The following is a 17826-nucleotide window of genomic DNA, read 5'->3' on the forward strand; positions in this document are numbered from 1 at the left end:
TTTGACTTCAACTTTTCTCAACTGACCACAGAGCCTACTAAAGTTACACCTCGAGCCTCAAATATTTGTTTATCCCGTCCTAACAACACACCTAGAGCAATCAATATTTATATATACATTATTTACATATCAAGTACAGGTCACTGTCACAATCTTCGAAACCTAGCCGCTCACTCTTGCTCGCGAGCTTTCTCTTCCTCCAGTCCTCTTCTTTCTTCCCGTTCAAGAGCAGGCGCGATGACCGCTATTCTACTCCCCTTCTAGTCGATTTTACGATTTAAAGTAGAGAAATGAACTTTCCGGTGCGTTGGTTTGCAACTTTAGTCTGTAGGGAATCCTGACATGACGGTTGGATATGCGCGGGCTTAAGCCCGTCCATTCATACATTCGCTGTTTTTCCGTTAAACAATATTTGGAAGTATTTCGGTGTCCTCTTCAAAACCAGAAATGAGCCATCATAGGGTGCTTGGAGGCAGTGGCATAGAGCGTCCCTTCTGACGACAATGTGTGCAGTTGTTGACAGTTCGCAGCTGACAGCGTGTCGATGACGGCCTTGTAGGTGTGAAGCGGAGTTGTTACATGCCACCCGTGAGGCGGTGAACGTGGTCGGATGGATCGGGGGTGACTAGTATGTCAGGCGGGATGAAATAATCCTGTGGTAAGTGAAGCGTCGTTCCATAGACAAGTTCCGCGGCTCAGCATGAAAGTTGGTCTCTGAAGACCGTTCGAAGACCCCAAAACACTAGATGTAGCGATTCGGTCCAGTGGGTCTGAGCCCCTCGTGCGAAGAGTGCGGTCTTCAGCTGACGATGAAACCTCTCAACCATTCCGTTGGCTCCGGTGCAGTAAGCTGTGGTTCTCAACCTGCTGATACCGAGGAGAGAAGTGAATTTCTTGAAGAGCGCCGATTCGAATTGTCTGCCTCTATCCGTGGTGACAATTGCTGGAACATCGAATCGCGAAATCCACACGTGTAGAAATGCTTGTTCGATTGTCCGAGCCGTGATGCCAGAAATTGGACGCGCCTAACGCCATCTCGTGAACCGATCAACTGCCCTGAGAATATATCTGCAGCCTTGCGATTCTGGCATGGGCCCGACTATGTCTAGATGTACATTTTCAAAACGAGCTTCACGAAGTTGGAAAGAGCCTATGGAAATTTTTGTGTGGCGCTGAATCTTCGCTCCTTGACATGCCAGACAATTTTTCGCACAACTTTGTACATCGATGTTTATGTTGCTCGTATGCCTGGACGAGATAACCCGTGTAGAGGTTCAAAAAGTTTCCGCCTTAACGAGAAGCGAACGAATGGGTGAGGCGAGCCAGCAGTGATGTCGCAAGTCAGGGTCTTTTACAGCCCAGGGAGACTGATGTCTTTGAGGTGCAATGCCCCAGTGTAGTTCGAAGTCTATGAAGTTCTGAGTTCATATGCTGGGCATCCACCAGTTCGGCCAGAGTCAGAGGCGCGGCATTACTATCAGTGGTTGGGGCTATGGTTGGTCGAGACAGTGTGTCCGCCACTACATTCTCTGTGCTCTTTATGTGTTTTATGTCGACTGTGAATTCCCAGATAAAAGACCTTTGGCCTAGTTCTCTTGGAGAATGATGTCCGCTGTCTGGCGTGAGTGATTTTATGGCGTCCGCCAAAGGTTTATGATCGATCACTGAGGATGTCAAATAATCGTGCTTCAAAAAGTGTCGAAAGTGGCGGATTGCCGAATAGACGGCGAGGAGCTCCCGACCGAAAGTACTATAGCGTCGGTCTGTACTTGTAAGTTTGCGTGGAAAGAACGAAATCGGTTGCCATTCGCTGTTTACAAACTGCTGTAGGACAGCGCCTACTGCGATATCTGAGGCATCATTAAGCAGGCATGTCGGTGCGTCAGCGTTTGGATGTCAAAGCAAAATGACACGCGCGGTGTGTGTCTGATGCTGGTGAATGCTTGTTTAGCCGCATCAAACCATTTAGGAAGGCCTGTTTTTGAAGGCGGCTGGATATCTTGAGGAGGCTGAAGCAATGCACCACAGTGAGGAACAAAGCGTTGATAATAATTAACTAAGCCTAGGAAAGCTCTAAGAGCGCGCGCAGATAGGTTGTGGATACCCTCGTATGGTGTCCACTTTGCTGAGGGGTGGTCTTATGCCATGACGGTCAATTTTATGGCCCACGAGTGAAGCGCTCGTTGCACCTAAATGACAATTGGAAGTATTAATCATAAGGCCATTCTCGTCAAGTCGTTGGAATAGGCTGCGAAGGTGGTGCTTGTGTTCGTCTTCAGATCCGCTCGCAACAAGGATGTCGGCTAGAGAGGCGTACACAAAAGGTAATCCTCGGAGGACAAGATCTAAAAATCTTTGAGACGTCTGGGCAGCACTGCGTAGTTCGAAAGGCATCCGAAGGAATTCAAAGATTCTGAATGGTTTGGTAATTGCTGTTTTTGAGACATCTTCGGGTGCGACAGTTATTTGATGGTACGCGCGAATAAGATCCACTTTGGAAAATATGATTGCACCATCGAGAATTTAGGAGCATCATGGATGTGGGGCACTGGATAGCGATCAGGGGTGGTCGCTTGATTGAGGGCGCGATAATTTCCGCAGGGGCACCAATCGCCAGGTGTCGATTTTGGAACCATATGTAACGGTGAAGCACACTAGCTGGAGGAAGGAGGAATTATGCCCAATTCGAGCACATGGTCGAACGCTTCTTTGGCGGTCCGGTATTTTTCCGGAGGAAGCCTTCAGGGTCGTGAATAAAAGGGGTGTCCTGTCGTCTCGATGTGATGTTGGACGTCGTTTTTGACTTGACTTGTGAAAGTACAGAGACGTACTAGGGAAGGGAACTCTTGTAATATATCACTGTAGAGAGAACCTGGCGGGAGGAGCAGTGGAGTCAGTCCAATTGATTGCAGCTTAGTGCGGGTCCCTGATACCGAAATGAGCGTAGAGGCATCAATGAGACGACAGTTGCAGATGTCCACAAGGAGGTTGTAGTGTTCTAGAAAATCTGCTCCGAGGATTGCATGTTGGATATCTGCGATCGCGAAGATCGAGCGCAAAACTCGACGCAATCCTAGGTTGATCGTGAGAGTGCGGACTTCACAGGTGGATTTGAGAGTGCCGTTAGCTTCCTTATTTTGGGTGTTTACTATCGTCCACCATCGTTCAGTGCGACTTTTGTTGGCAATTTACATGATTCAATTAATAAAATGATGGTACGTTTCCCAAATGCTTCATTAATGTTGCTAGGCGACTTTAATTATCCAAATATTTTATGGTCGAACGAATCTCCTTATCTTTGTCCCTTTTCTACCGAGTGTAGCAATTTCTTGCACATGTGTGCTGATTTCAATCTCTCGCAAGTTGTAACTCAGCCAACCCGAGTTACGCCCACATCATCAAGTGTCTTGGATACTGTATTGACCACCTTCCCAGACCTTGTTAGTCCCATATCTTACTTAGCAGGTTTAAGCGATCCTTCTTTGCTTCACTTTACATTACACATCCCTGTTCTTAATCAAGATAACCCCCATAAATGTATTAGAGATTATAAGAAGGCGGAATTTGTTGCTATTAATCGTGAGCTAAGTCAGTTTCTGGATGAGTTTCTACAAGGGTTTGATGAGAGATCTATAAATATGAACTGGAATTTATTTAAAAATAAAGTGGCTTCACTCACAAATACGTTCATACCATTGAGAACCATCAGATCGAATTGGTTTAACCAGTCACTGAAAAGATTGTTAAAGAAGAAAAAACGCTTGTTTCGTTCCGCGAAGTTAACCAATACCTAGTCTCGTTGGGACAGCTACCGATGTGCCGCTACTAATTACAAAGTAGCACTAAAAAACGCGAAATACTCATTTTTTAGTCAAACTTTACCTTCCATGCTCATATATAATTTTAAACAATTCTGGATTGTTGTAAACAAGACTGACAAGCACGTTATAACACTTAGATGTACAGATGGTACAGTAGTTCCTAGCGGTCAATGTGCTATCATTCTCAACGCGGTGTTTGTTTCGGCATTTTCTAGTAATGTAAATGCTACTTACCCTGCCTGCCACACTTACGAGTTGTTTTCCAATGAGCCCAGTTCTTATTGACACAGTTGGCATTGCGAGAATAATAGGAAAACTGAAGATGTCGTCATCCTCTGGTGTCGATAATATCAACTTTAGATTTTTGCTCAATGCTAATATGTATAGCTCTATAATTCCGAGTAAACTGTTTCAGCAGTCTCTTGATACAGGTAGTATACCAGAGGATTAGAAGATCGGGAAGGTGATCCCTTTGCACAAATCAGGCCAAAAGCATTGTCCAAATAACTTTCGACCCGTGTCACTTACCAGGATTCCCTGTTAAATCATGGAACATATCATTTATTCCCATCTTGCAAACTACTTAGAGTCCAATTCTTTTTTCAATTCATCCCAGCATGGGTTTCGCAAGTCATTTTCATGTGAGACTCAGATTTTGTGTTTCACACAGGATCTACATTTCATTCTTGATCATGTATCTCTGGCGAACTGCATATTTTTCGATTCTTCGAAGGCATTCGATAAAGTATCTCACGAACTTCTCTTTCTCAACCTGATTGAAATAAAATTAGACAACAACGTTCTTGCATGGTTGAGCTCCTTCCTCACTAACCGGTTTCAATTTGTGACGGCTAACACTATAATTTGTGACGGCTAACACAATTCTGATTTATCTCCAGTTTGCTCAGGTGTAAGTCAACCCTTACAGAAATGTCAGATATGGCCCAGATATGTTTAATATAGGGCCGTATATGGGCATATAAGTAGACGTATACGGTCATATATTGCCATATAATTGCTGAAATCAGGGCAGATATGGTAAGGCAACACCATATATGACGACATATAATGCCAGATAAAGTCATATATGGTGCCAGTGGCTGCCGTATATAGCAGTATAGGATGCTTGATACTCCTGTATATGGCACTATATGGTGCCAGTCAACATGTAGATGCAGGTAGCACTCCGCGTCGGCCGGTATCGGGACATCGGGACTACGCCGGCCCGCCCATGGTAACAGGATGGCAGCGCCTGGCCATGGGCACCGGGGAGCTACCGGCCCCGGCCGGCGTCGGGGTTTCGTCTTGCTCATTGGCCAGTCTAGCCGTAGAAGTTACAATGACTGGCAGGCATCGGGTTTTTGCTCTCTTTGCTGGCTAGTCTTTCCATGGCGGTTCCAGTAACTGGCCGGCATCGGTATTTTGCTGTCTTTGATGGCCGGTATTTACGGAAGTTCAGTAACTGTCCGGCACCGGTATTTTGCTGTATTTGATGGCCAGTATTTATATGGAAGTTCAGTAACTGGCCGGCATCGGTATTTTGCTGTCTTTGATGAGCAGTACTTACATGGAAGTTCAGTGACTGGCCGGCATCGGCGCTGTGCTGTTCGCAGGCTGACAAGCCACGGGAACTTCCGTTTACTGACCAGCATCGTTATATTTTTTTTTGCCTTTTTCACTGTGCAGTCACGTCATTGAGATTCCGACGTACTGTGGCGATTCATATGTAGCGAGTGGAAATGTTTGCGTTGATCAATCCTTCGTAAATGACCGCCGACGCTGGCGTATTTTATCCCACATGGCAAGGCTGACGTGTTTCATCGCGAAAACGCGAAAGAAGAAACGATGCCGTGAGGAAAATTAGCAGTCCAGGATTTGAGAATCTGACCCCCTACGCCACAAAAATTAAATTTTACAACGCCGAACCACACTTTTCTCAGGAAGTTAGTTTAATTTATGTACTATACTTAAGGTCTGGCGTTATACACACGTGTTTGGCTCTGATAAAAAATAAAAACGGTATAGCGGAGCCTCGAGCTCAGCCAGTTTCACCAACTTCGGCTGGCAACGAGGAGCAACGACTGCGGAGCCTGGGGAGGGTCTACTAAAGCCGCTTCAACGGTCTGGCCAGTTGGGGCTCGACATCGCTACTGACGCCATGACGAAACCGCACTTGTTTATTCAGGTGCTGCTCCTGTCTGCTATCGTCCCATCGAAGCTTGCCGTGGATTGCCCGACCGTGACCCGTGGTTCCACCGACGACGCACATCATCTGTTCAAGGAGGATGACACCGTACAAATGCCGCACACGCCCACTCTGCTAAGCTCAGCCAGTTTCACCCACTTCGGCTGGCAACGAGGAGCAACGACTGCGGAGCCTGGGGAGGGTCTACTAAAGCCGCTTCAACGGTCTGGCCAGTTGGGGCTCCACATCGCTACTGACGCCATGACGAAACCGCACTTGTTTATTCAGGTTAGTTACCTTCGGAATGCCAAATGTTTCCGCAGTAATGATTTTGTGCCTTTTTAGAGCGCAGCTCTTAGGGGCCCGTTCCCGGCTTGAGCGGCGTCGGCGTCGCCGTCGGCGTCGCCGTCGCCGTTGGCGTCGCCGTCGCCGTCGGCGTAACCAAGGTCATCCCAAGGTCACGTGACCCCCAAGGTCACGTGACCCCTCCAGGTCACGTGACCCCTCTCAAGGTCATCTCAAGGTCACGTGACCACACGTGACCCCCTGAAGGTCACGTGACCCCCAAGGTCACGTGGCCTTGGGGGTCACGTGGGGTCATCTTGGGATCACGTGACCCCCAAGGTCATCTCAAGGTCACGTGAACCCAAGGTGACCCCACGTGACCTTTTGAAGGTCACGTGACCCCCAAGGTCACGTGACCCCTCTGAGGTCACGTGACCCCCGAGGTCATGTGGTCTCCTCCCCAAGGTCACGTGACCCCCGAGGACGTGACCCCTCCCAAGGTCATCTCAAGGTCACGTGACCCCAGGGTGACCCCCACGTGACCCGCCAGGTCACGTGACCCCCCAGGTCACGTGACCCCTCCAGGTCACGTGACCCCAAGGTCACGTGGGGGTCACCTTGTGGGTCACGTGACCTTGAAGTGACCCCCATGTGACACCCAAGGTCACGTGACCCCCAAGTCACGCCTCCCCGAGGTCACGTGACCCCCCTCCCCGAAGTCACGTGACACCCCCCCCCCCCCCCGAGGTTACGTGACCCCCCCCGGAGCATATTAAAGAATGAGGGGAGGAGGAGGAGAAGGAGGAGGGGTCTACCCTCCCCTCAGTACCCTTCACTCCTCCTCCTCAAGAGCTGCGCTCCAATTCGGCGTTACAGGGATTTGTAAACGGCTTCCACTTTTTTAGTGTCGAGCCCCTACGACAATGTGTGCACTTTATGGAAGTATCTTTGTTACTGCTGTTTTCATTACTCATACATATCTTTAGTCTCCCGACTACTCTTAGCTTTGTCGGGTGACGTGGAATCTAACCCGGGCCCACTGACGGTCAGTGAGCAACTAGAAAGCATTCTTGCAACAGTTCAGAGAATTGAGGCCTCACAGTCGGAGATTTTCGCAAAAGTCGCGTCCTTAGATAGCGGACTGAAGGCAACAAACGCCACCGTCCAGCAACTATCTACCAGGTTATCTGCTGTGGAAACTAGTCTTGTTGCGACGAGCGCCACACCTGGGATTTCACCCGTTCTTAACATGTCCGTCGAGCTAACCAACATCCAGAAACAGTGTGACGATAACGAAAACAGGCTTCGAAGATCGAATCTTTTATTTTTTGGCTGCCCAGATGACCAGGCGGAAACATGGAGCCAATCGGAAAGAAAAATTATCGATTTCTGCGCTAACAATCTAGGCGTACAGCTGGATCCCTCTAATCTAGAGAGATCGCACCGTCTGGGGAAATTTCAACCTGATAAACATAGGCCAATCATCGTCAAGTTTTCCCGGTTTAAAGACAAAGAGAGCATTTTGGCCGCCGGATTCAAACTGAAAGACACACATTTTGCCGTCCGTGAGGATTTTTCTGAGGCCGTACGCTTTGCCCGCAGTAAGCTTTATGAGTATGGAAAGAGTCTAAATGTGCCGTTTAAAGTTCGTTTTAACAAACTGCACATCAAAAACAAACGATTCGTCTTTAACGTAGAGTCTCAGTCTGTAGTTGAGCTCGCATAACTAGGTACACGTAAAAAAAACAAAGCTTTGTCATCTTCCCCTCATACCGTAACGCGCGATAAAAATCAAACATTATCTGTCTTTTTCACAAATTTCCGTAGCATCATTCCAAAACGTACCGAGCTGCATAGTGTTCTTGAGGACAATTCGTCTGACATAGTCATTCTGACGGAAACCTGGTTAAAACCTGATATTGAAGATAAAGAACTTTTCCCTGCACATCTATGCTATAACATTTTCCGGCACGACCGGCCCAGCAGGAGAGGCGGCGGTGTGCTAATCGCAATAAAAAAGAATATTTCCTCTTTTAACATTTGTTTAGTTAACCATGGTTTAGAATTTCTGTGTATATGCATTTCTACATCGTCCAGCAAAGTCATTCTTGGTCTATGTTATAGGCCACCGGATTGTGCTTCAGCCTTTCATACAGAGCTGTGCTCCGTGCTTCTGGACATAAAAAATCGTTTCCCGAAAGCTGCCATGCTCCTCTTTGGCGACTTTAATTTTCCTTGCATAGACTTGCCTAATCTATCACCAGGAAGCTCCACCGCATCAACATTGTTCCTAGATGTGTGTCTCAACCTAAACTTCACACAGTTAGTTGATTAACCAACACGCTCTGACAACATCCTCGACTTGGTTTTAACTACGTCATCTGACCTTGTCAAATCCATTCACTACTGCGATGGGCTCAGTGATCATAAAGTACTGCACATCGACTTGTCACTTCCCGTTCTCATGAAGCATCCCATTTCCAAAATTATTCACGATTACAACAAAGCTGACTACGCATAAATTAACCATGAGTTGACCATTTTCTTCGATCATTTCATTTCTAATTTTTATTGTAGATCAGTAGAAGAAAATTGGGTGCTATTCAAGAGTAAAATAAATAATCTGGTACACATGTTTGTTCCAACCATTCATATACGCTCTGACACGACAAATCCTTGGTTTACAAAAACTCTGCTCTCATTAGGCAATAGGAAGAAAAGACTCTTCACAAAAGCCAAACGTACGAACACCCCCCAAGCCTGGGATGCTTACAATTCTGCCCTAAAAGCATACACCAGTAGTCTTCGACTCTCTAAAAAAAAATTCTTTTGTCACGACTTACCTAATATACTTCATAGTAACCCAAGGAAGTTCTGGAGCTTAATCTTGCCGAAAAGTAGCAACCCTGTCATCCATCTTAAGAACGCTAATGGCGACCCCACCCTGGAGAGCGACTGCCCTAGAGTCTTTAATGATTACTTTTCTTCAGTTTTTACAAACGAGTGCTTGGACAGCGTTCCCATATTCCCCGATCAACCCTACGAGCCTATGCCCTCTATCACTGTTACTTCTGCCGGAATAAAAAATCTAATTGATAAATTAAAACTTACATCATCTGCTGGTCCCGATAATATCAACTCTAAAATCCTAAAAAATACTAGCATAATTTCAAGCGAGTTTCTTAAATTGATCTTTACCCAATCACTTTCTGAATGCTGCCTTCCCTCTGACTGGAAGATGGCCAGGGTAGTCCCAGTTTTTAAGCAGGGTAGTCGCTCTTCTGTGTCTAATTATCGCCCAATATCATTAACCTCCATCTCTTGCAAATTACTAGAGCATATACTTTACTCCCATACCATGTCTCACCTAGCAAGTAATTCTTTTTTCTTCAAGCAGCAGCACGGTTTTCAAAAGGGACTTTCCTGCGAGACTCAGCTTTGTGATTTTGTTAATGACCTACACAGTAACCTTGAATGTCATACTCAGACTGACGCCGTTTTTCTTGATTTCTCAAAAGCTTTCGACCGTGTCCCTCATCAACGCCTACTCTCTAAGTTTTCACCTCTACACATTGACCCACTCACATTTTCATGGATACGTGGCTTTCTCTTGTCCCGCGTGCAACTAACGTCAATTAATGACCAAGAATCATCCCTAACAAACGTGACTTCTGGTGTTCCGCAGGGGTCTGTTTTAGGGCCTCTGTTATTCTTAATATATATGAATGACCTCCCTAGCAATATTTCCTCTAAAATACGTCTATTTGCAGATGACTGCGTCGTCTATAACAAAGTAACATGTGTGCAAGATAACGACCAACTTCAAAGTGACTTATCTAAAATTAACAAATGGTGCGATGACTGGTTGATGTCGTTAAATAAATCTAAATGCAAACTAATTCGCTTCACTAGGAAAAAATCTGTACTGTCCTACCAATACTACCTGGACTCCGACTTAATTGAGAATGTTTCTATGTATAAATATCTTGGTGTAAGACTAACACCCGACCTCTCCTGGAATAATCACATTGAAGCAATTACTGCTGACTCATCAAGGACCCTTGGACTAATAAGACGTAACCTACGATCCGCACCTCCCCTGGTTAGAAAACTGGCGTACGACACGTACGTCAGACCTAAATTAGAATACGCCGCTACCATCTGGAATCCCCATCAAATTTACCTAATTAACAACCTCGAAGCAGTTCAAAACAGGGCTGCTCGTTTCATCCTGTCTACTTATGATCACTCATTTAGTGTTTCCGCCTTGAAAAGTCAACTAACTATGTCCTCGTTGCAGCTCCGCAGGAAAGTCTCTCAGCTCTGCCTTCTTCATAAAATCTACTACCACATTCCAGTCCTTAAAAATGAGTTGCTATCACCCCCCGACCGAACATCTTCACGCCTTAACAACATATGTACAATCAAGCGTATTTCAGGCTCTACAAACGCATTCAATCGATCATTCCTCCCTCAGGCCATCAGCGACTGGAACAACCTCCCATCGTCCATTGTCACCATTGTGGATCCGATTAATTTTCTATCGTGTATTAAACTTCATTTATCGTCCTACTAGTGCTATGAGTTGTGTAACTTTGAGCAGACCTGAGTGTGTTGAGTGTGTTAAGTGTGTTTTAGTTTCCTTTTCTGTTTTTTCTTGTTCTTGCGTTTCTCTGTTGTATAAAACTTGAATACCCCCCCCCCCCTTATGTAATGCCCTTCACGGGCCCTTAAGGTGTAAATAAATGAAATGAAATGAAAAATAAAAAAGACGTGGCATGATTGAGCACGCGCTTTGAGCTACAAAACAATAATAAACATTACTTTCCAGAAACTAGAAAAGTAAGAGATGTGTTTATTGCTTATGACGCTACGAGAGGCACATAAATCTCCTAAGGGATCATTTTATTTGTGATTTTAATCTAGTGTGAAAATATGCTATTTAGGGCAGGAATCGACTGTTTTATGTGGTAGTTAGGATCGTCTAAGAGGAATATTTTAAATGTTCACATAGCCAAACGATATCTGTCTCTTTAATAGCTTATGTTATACGACATACCGTACCAGAAGAACGCGAATATAAAAACTTTTTTTCGTTAGTAAAAGAAAGCGAGAAACACCAATGCGTTGTGGATGTACACACCGATGGGTTTGTGAATGTAACCCTTTGACACTACGAAAAATAAATGTCACAATGCCGAACGATAGCACTTCTGATAGCTAGTTTAATTATCCGCGCTGTACTTGAATCTCAGGAATAAAAAAGTATTTATGCCTAACAATAAGTAAAACTGTGCAGCGCAACCTGTATAAGTAAGACCGGGTGGCACGCGGGGGATAGCGCTGATCTACCAGAACAAAATTAAATACTACTTTCCGGAAGTCAGAAAATTAAGAGGTGGTTATGAGCTATGAGCTCAACTAAATTACTGCCTTAAAATGGCGGTATTTTTGTTTCAATAGTGCGTGAAGATGGACCGATTTCATGACAAACTTTGGCTTCATCACTGTGGCAGTTTTACCACTTACATTTTCCCATTTCGCTCTAAATGTACCCATTATTATTATTTTTATTTCTTCGTTGAAAGGACTTGCGCTGTTTGCCTACTACACTGACCCACCTATTAGCACGGAGGGAGCGAATCATCCCGGGAAAACAAGAGGGCCAGGTTTTCTGAATCGCATCAATTCAAATGTGGGCTCGCACTTTTTATTTTCATCTTCTGCGTGATTGTTACCCCGAAGAAGGATGCCGACGACAGCATGAACATAAAAAATATTTAAAGTAATAAAAACTAATACACAAAGGTGAGAAAAATTTTAATATCATAAAAACGAATTAAAAAAGGTGAGAGAAAAATATTTAAAGCAAAAACTGATACAAAGAGGTGAGAAAAAATAATACAAAATAATACAAAATAATACAAACGAATACAAAAGAATACAAAAGGTGAGAAAAAAATATAAAAATAAAAACGAATACAAAAAGGTGAGAAAAAACATTTAAAATGAAAAAAAAAGTGTAAGAAAACAAAGAGCGTTTACCGCGATTCGAACCAACGACCACAAGCTCAGGACTCCAGAGCGTTAACACGCTATCCTACCGCCGCCCAGATAACCTCTGCTCTCTTTTTTTTTTTTATTGGATGATCTCTGCTCTCTTTCTAGAAGGTTGCATGTCTGCTGAATTTGTTTTTACTATCGTAGGCTTAGTTTCCTATTTATTATTTTGCAACATGTTCAGGACTTATTCATAATATTGTGGCGAAATTGACATGTGCAATAATTTATTATTGCTGTGTCTTTTATAAGCTTTATAATGCGGTTTGCTGATCGTTTTATTTCAAACGTGTTGAAGATACGAATACAATCTCATCGAAGCAACGGCCTAGGTTTCGCACATTTCGCCGCCCTTGTGTGTTTGAATGCCTCTGTTCACGACCGGCTAACGGTCCAATTACCCGATTAGTGGTGATGCGTGGAGTTTGCCTTAATTTCAAATGTGTCCGACAAAGACGGAAGCGACTGTGGGACGTGGAACTACGTCAAATCTGCTCAACAGCCAAGATCATGGCACGGGATCGAAGTAGGTTCGTGTTTTGTTCGTTTGGGCTAGATTATTTTCTGCGTTCAAAAGGCTTGTTATTGTCTGTAGATCGCTTGCTTTTACCAGTATTACTTATTTTGCGCAAATGGTATGCGAGGCTGTTTTTCTTTTTTCCCCGATGCAGAGGTCGATCAGTTGCGGGGGAACTCTTTGGGAGACGGATTAGGGGTGGGCAAAGGCGGAAGAGGAGGGGGGTGGGTTGATTTCCTCCCTTTTGCCGTATTGTTTACTTTTAAGCTAGAATGTCTGGAAGAGCGCGGTGCCCCTCCATTGCCGACGCCACTCTCCGTACTTGCGTGCTGAGAGCTGGACCCGACAAAAACAGCGATTGATTGATCGAGCAAGTCCATTGCTTTCGCCGCCCCAGTCGTCTGCAGACGACTTCATTTTCGCAGTTCGTACCCAGAAAAAAATTGCCAAGAATTGGTGCCGCGATGAATTCACCCCATGGTGATTAATGCATAGCATGCCACTTCCGATCGCAAGAATTTGTGCCCGCGAAATAATTTTTGACGCTGGCATTTATTCCTCGCGAAATGTCGAGCTCTAAAGATCATTTGCTGTAGACGTGTTTCGTATGATCCAACGCACGTGTAACGAATTTCATACCTCCAGAAACACTCAGGCTGCTTTAAATGGTGAAGCATTTATTCTCTTCCTACTGGTGTTTTTTTAGAGGCTTTCAAGTATTAATTACAAGCTTCTAGGGAAATGTACATGCATGTCCTCAATTAAGGTAGTGTCTCGCCAGTTTTTGGTGTCTATATTTTGTTCAGTGTAAGTATATAGTGTTAGACATACCTCACCAAATCCCTGTTTTTCGTGTGGTACTTCTGCGTATCACGATCTGGAATGTCCACCTAGACGTTGAAGAGAAGAATAAAGTAGTCGAATACACAAGAGTTATACGTTCAGCGCGTGTGCTTGTCTTTCTGTGTATCTGGTGTGCGATTGTTTCCTTGCACTGTCAACGTAGAATATGCAAAAATGAATAATGACATTGGCATATTTGCCGTGCCAAAGCCTGTCACAATTTTTCCGAACTCTGATCTCCACGAGATCACAATACCATTTTTTTCGTTGTAGTGGCACGGCAGAGTCTATACTTGTTTTGCTCCAGTCCTTGTAAGGGGGACGCTGTAATCAGATTATACTCAATTATGATATACTAGACAGCACTATGTTCGCAGAGATAGTCTTCGGTTTTTGTAGTTCCATCGAAATACAATTCAGCTTTTAAGTTACTTGTTATTTAGCATGTAAATTTACAAGCTTATCTAGATTGAAGGCAGCAAATATCTTGCCAGCACTCATGCTACGTGTTTGAAGTATATTGCGTTAACATAATTGACAAAACCTTTGATATTTATTTGTCAGTGCCTCAAGGGAAGCAAGGAGAAGGGGTGGATCCCCGCCCCTGCCCGTTTCTATCTGGATGAGCATCATACCGGCGTGCGGTTGTGTATCACTACTGCGTGGTGCGCGTTAAAACCCCAGGCTAGCGGTTGTACCGCGCTGGCTAAATTACTCTACAGCTGAGACAGCAGACGCCCACTGAGGCAAGCTAACTTCTGACTGTATAAACATACACACACTTTTTTTTTTTTGAGGAGTGGGATTATGTAGAGAAGCTAGTGGGTTTTTCTATGGGTACGAAGCTGTCCGAACTAAGGTCAGAATGGAAAAAGCACTACCAAGTTCCGCCTGGTCCCAAACAGCCACAATAATGAACACGGGATTCAGAAGAATTGTAATACGAAGGACTTCCGCAGGTAGCCACACTTTGAGTTCGAAATGACATTTGATTATGATCACAAATATTCCTGCTCTGCTCAATGTGGCCTAGTTTACACACCATATTGGTGATCTTTAGCGCAGCAGGAATATTTTTTATCAGAATTAAACGTCATTGTCAACTGAACAAATGTGGCTGTCTGTGTAAGTCCTTCGTGTTTTTATTCTTTTTACTTCTGTGTTCATTATTTAATTTTTTTCTCATGATTTAGTCCTTTGTTTTTGTTTCTTATGTGTTCATAATTTTATTTTTTATTTTTATGACGTTTTAGTTAAAGATATGATGCCCTCGTCATTTCCTAGTCCGGGAAACAGTGGTGACTTCGTCGTGTTCAAGGAGCTGTAATAACCTTTTCATCTTGTATTGCTTCCGCGGGGAACAACGCTGTTTGTGTGCATGCGTGACGTGTTAATCACACGGGAAGATTTGGCGACCAAACAGAAAAACAAGGCCAGCGAGGAGCGACTGGGGGCTTTGAACATCACACGGTGGAAGGAAGGACTTCAACGACGAGGCTAGCAAACAAGCCCTTGTCAAAACTGCTGTGCTCGACCGGAGAGTTGAATCAGGACTGTGACTCTGTGAGTAGGAATCAACGACTTTGAAACTTTCGTATAGTTTACAACTTAATTGTTGCCTTCCGTTTGTTTTATTTTAATAGGTGTCTTTGTGCTATTACGTTTTTAGTCCATTTTAATGTTTGTCCGTGCTATATTACAGTTTTCTTTCTTATCATTTTTTCTTAAATGGGGGAAGTACTTGTTTAGAGTTTTGGTGCTTTTATAAATAAAACTTTTTTGCAAACCATATTCTCGGTCTGCTCCCTCGACAACCAATCCCACCAAAGGGCTGTTTACTTTCCGACGTCAAATGATACGATACAATGTTTCCGAGCTAGCGATCGCCTGCATTCTATATTTGTAGCATACATATTTGTAGGAATGACAGATTCCGAACCAGACCAATAAGGACTGGTCAGTGGCCTATTCTGTAGATATATCTACGTAAACACACGTTTGGCAGTGTGGGATAGCAGTAAAATGTATATTATGTAGATATTCATAGAAATGCATTATATGATCCCATCTGGACCTGGAAAGTATGGTACCTGCCCCATGGCAATAATTTTCATGTGATGCTAGAAGGAGCATTACATGAAAACTGCTTTATATGGGGTGGATACCCTATTTGCCAGGCCCAAACACAGGATCATACAAAGCAGTCCATATATTGCATATAAGGAATTGGGCAGATATGGGTATATAAGGAATTGGCCAGTTATGTGTATATAAGGAATTGGCAGATATGGCTTTATCAGTCTAGATATCGCATGAGTATGCATATCTGGCCATATCTGCCCAATTCCTTATATATCCATATCTGTATTTTTTAATATAAGTCCAGATATGACATTTCTGTAAGTTAAGGGTCGGTTCTGGGGCCCTTATTTTTCTCATTTATGTTAAGGAGCTGCCCACTAATATATGTTCATCCGTCGGCCTCTTCGCCGATGACTACGTCATTTATCGCGAAATTAACAGTGATTCCGACGTCTCACTTCTTCAGTCAGATATTAACAGCGTTTCTGAGTGGTGTGATTTTAAGAACATGAAACTAAACATTAATAAGTGTAAATCTATGCGTGTTTCCGTCTTGATACTCCGTGTGCTTTTATCGTCTAAATAATCTCTCTTTCGAAACCGTATCATCGTATAAATATCTGGGTGTGCATATATCTGCTAACCTGTCCTGGTCGTGTCACGTTGAATATATTGTAAATAACGCCAAGCGCATGCTTGGATATCTCCGAAGAAACTTTTGTCTTGCTCCCAGCTCATTAAAATTACTTTTATATAAAACATGAGTTTGTACTAAATTTGAATATGCAGCTTTGGTTTGTTATCCTGGTCAAGAATCACATATCTGCGAATTAGAAGGGATTCAGAACCGCGCATCTCGTTTCATCCTGTCAAATTATCATCGTACATCCAGTGTGACCGCAATGAAATCTAGCCTATCATTACCTCTTCTTTCACAACGTAGGAAAATGTTCCGTCTGGAGTTGTTTCATGAGATATATCATAATAATCAGATTACAAAAGAAAGACTACTAACAACACCTCATTACGTTTCAGCACGCATCGATCACAGTCATAAAGTTGCCTTTCCGTCTTGTCGTACTGAACATTTTTATGAGTCTTTTATTCCCAGTACCTCAACAATGTGGAATCGCCTTCCTGGAGCCATTGCCGAAATCCCCGATATCGAGTGTTTTAAAACTGCTGTTTCCAATATGTTTTTGTAAAGAGCCATAACTACTGTATTATATTTTTTGTTGTACGTTGTATGTTGTGTTGTACCTTTTTAATACCCACTCCCCTCTGTAGCACCCCTGGCCCTGAGGATAAATAAATAAATAAATAAATACCGCAGCCCTTTCCGCGTGGTGACGGACCACCACTCGCTTTGCTGGCTTGCGAACCTCAAGGACCCGCCAGGGCGCCTCGCTCGATGGAGTCTCCGAATACAAGAGTTCAACATGACTGTCGTCTAAAAGGCAGGCCGCAAGCACAGCGACGCCGATGGCCTTTCCAGAGCCCCTGTCGAGACATCTCCCGGTAGCAACGACGACGATGAAGACGAGTGCTTCCTAAGCGCAGTGAACACCGACGACATGGCGCGACGCCAAAGAGACGATCCTGAATTGCGTGCGCTAACCGAGCACCTCGAAGGGCGAGGAGATACCATCCCCAGTGTCTTCTCGAGAGTGCTGTCGACCTTCGTCCTCCGACAAGGTGTACTTTACAAGCAGAACTTCGGAGGCAACAGCTCGCCATGCCTGCTGGTGATCCTTGCCAACCTTAGAGCGGAGATCTTTCAAGCCTACCACGACGACCTGACGTCCGGAGACCTTGGTTACAGCCGTACGCTAGTCCGAATTCGTAAGAGGTTTTACTGGCCCAAGCCCCTAAGACCGTTCACCTATGCACACCATCGTGCCATCAGTGCTAGCGACGCAAGAAGCCGCCGACGAGGCCGGCAGGTCTCCTGCATCCGATCGCTCCCCCGACCGTACCGTTCCAGCAGATCGGAATGGATCTACTTGGTCCTTTCCCTATTAAAAAAACCAGCA

The sequence above is a fragment of the Ixodes scapularis genome, unplaced genomic scaffold (assembly GCF_016920785.2).
Source record: "Ixodes scapularis isolate PalLabHiFi unplaced genomic scaffold, ASM1692078v2 ptg000323l_1__unscaffolded, whole genome shotgun sequence".
In the NCBI taxonomy this organism is placed as follows: domain Eukaryota; kingdom Metazoa; phylum Arthropoda; class Arachnida; order Ixodida; family Ixodidae; genus Ixodes; species Ixodes scapularis.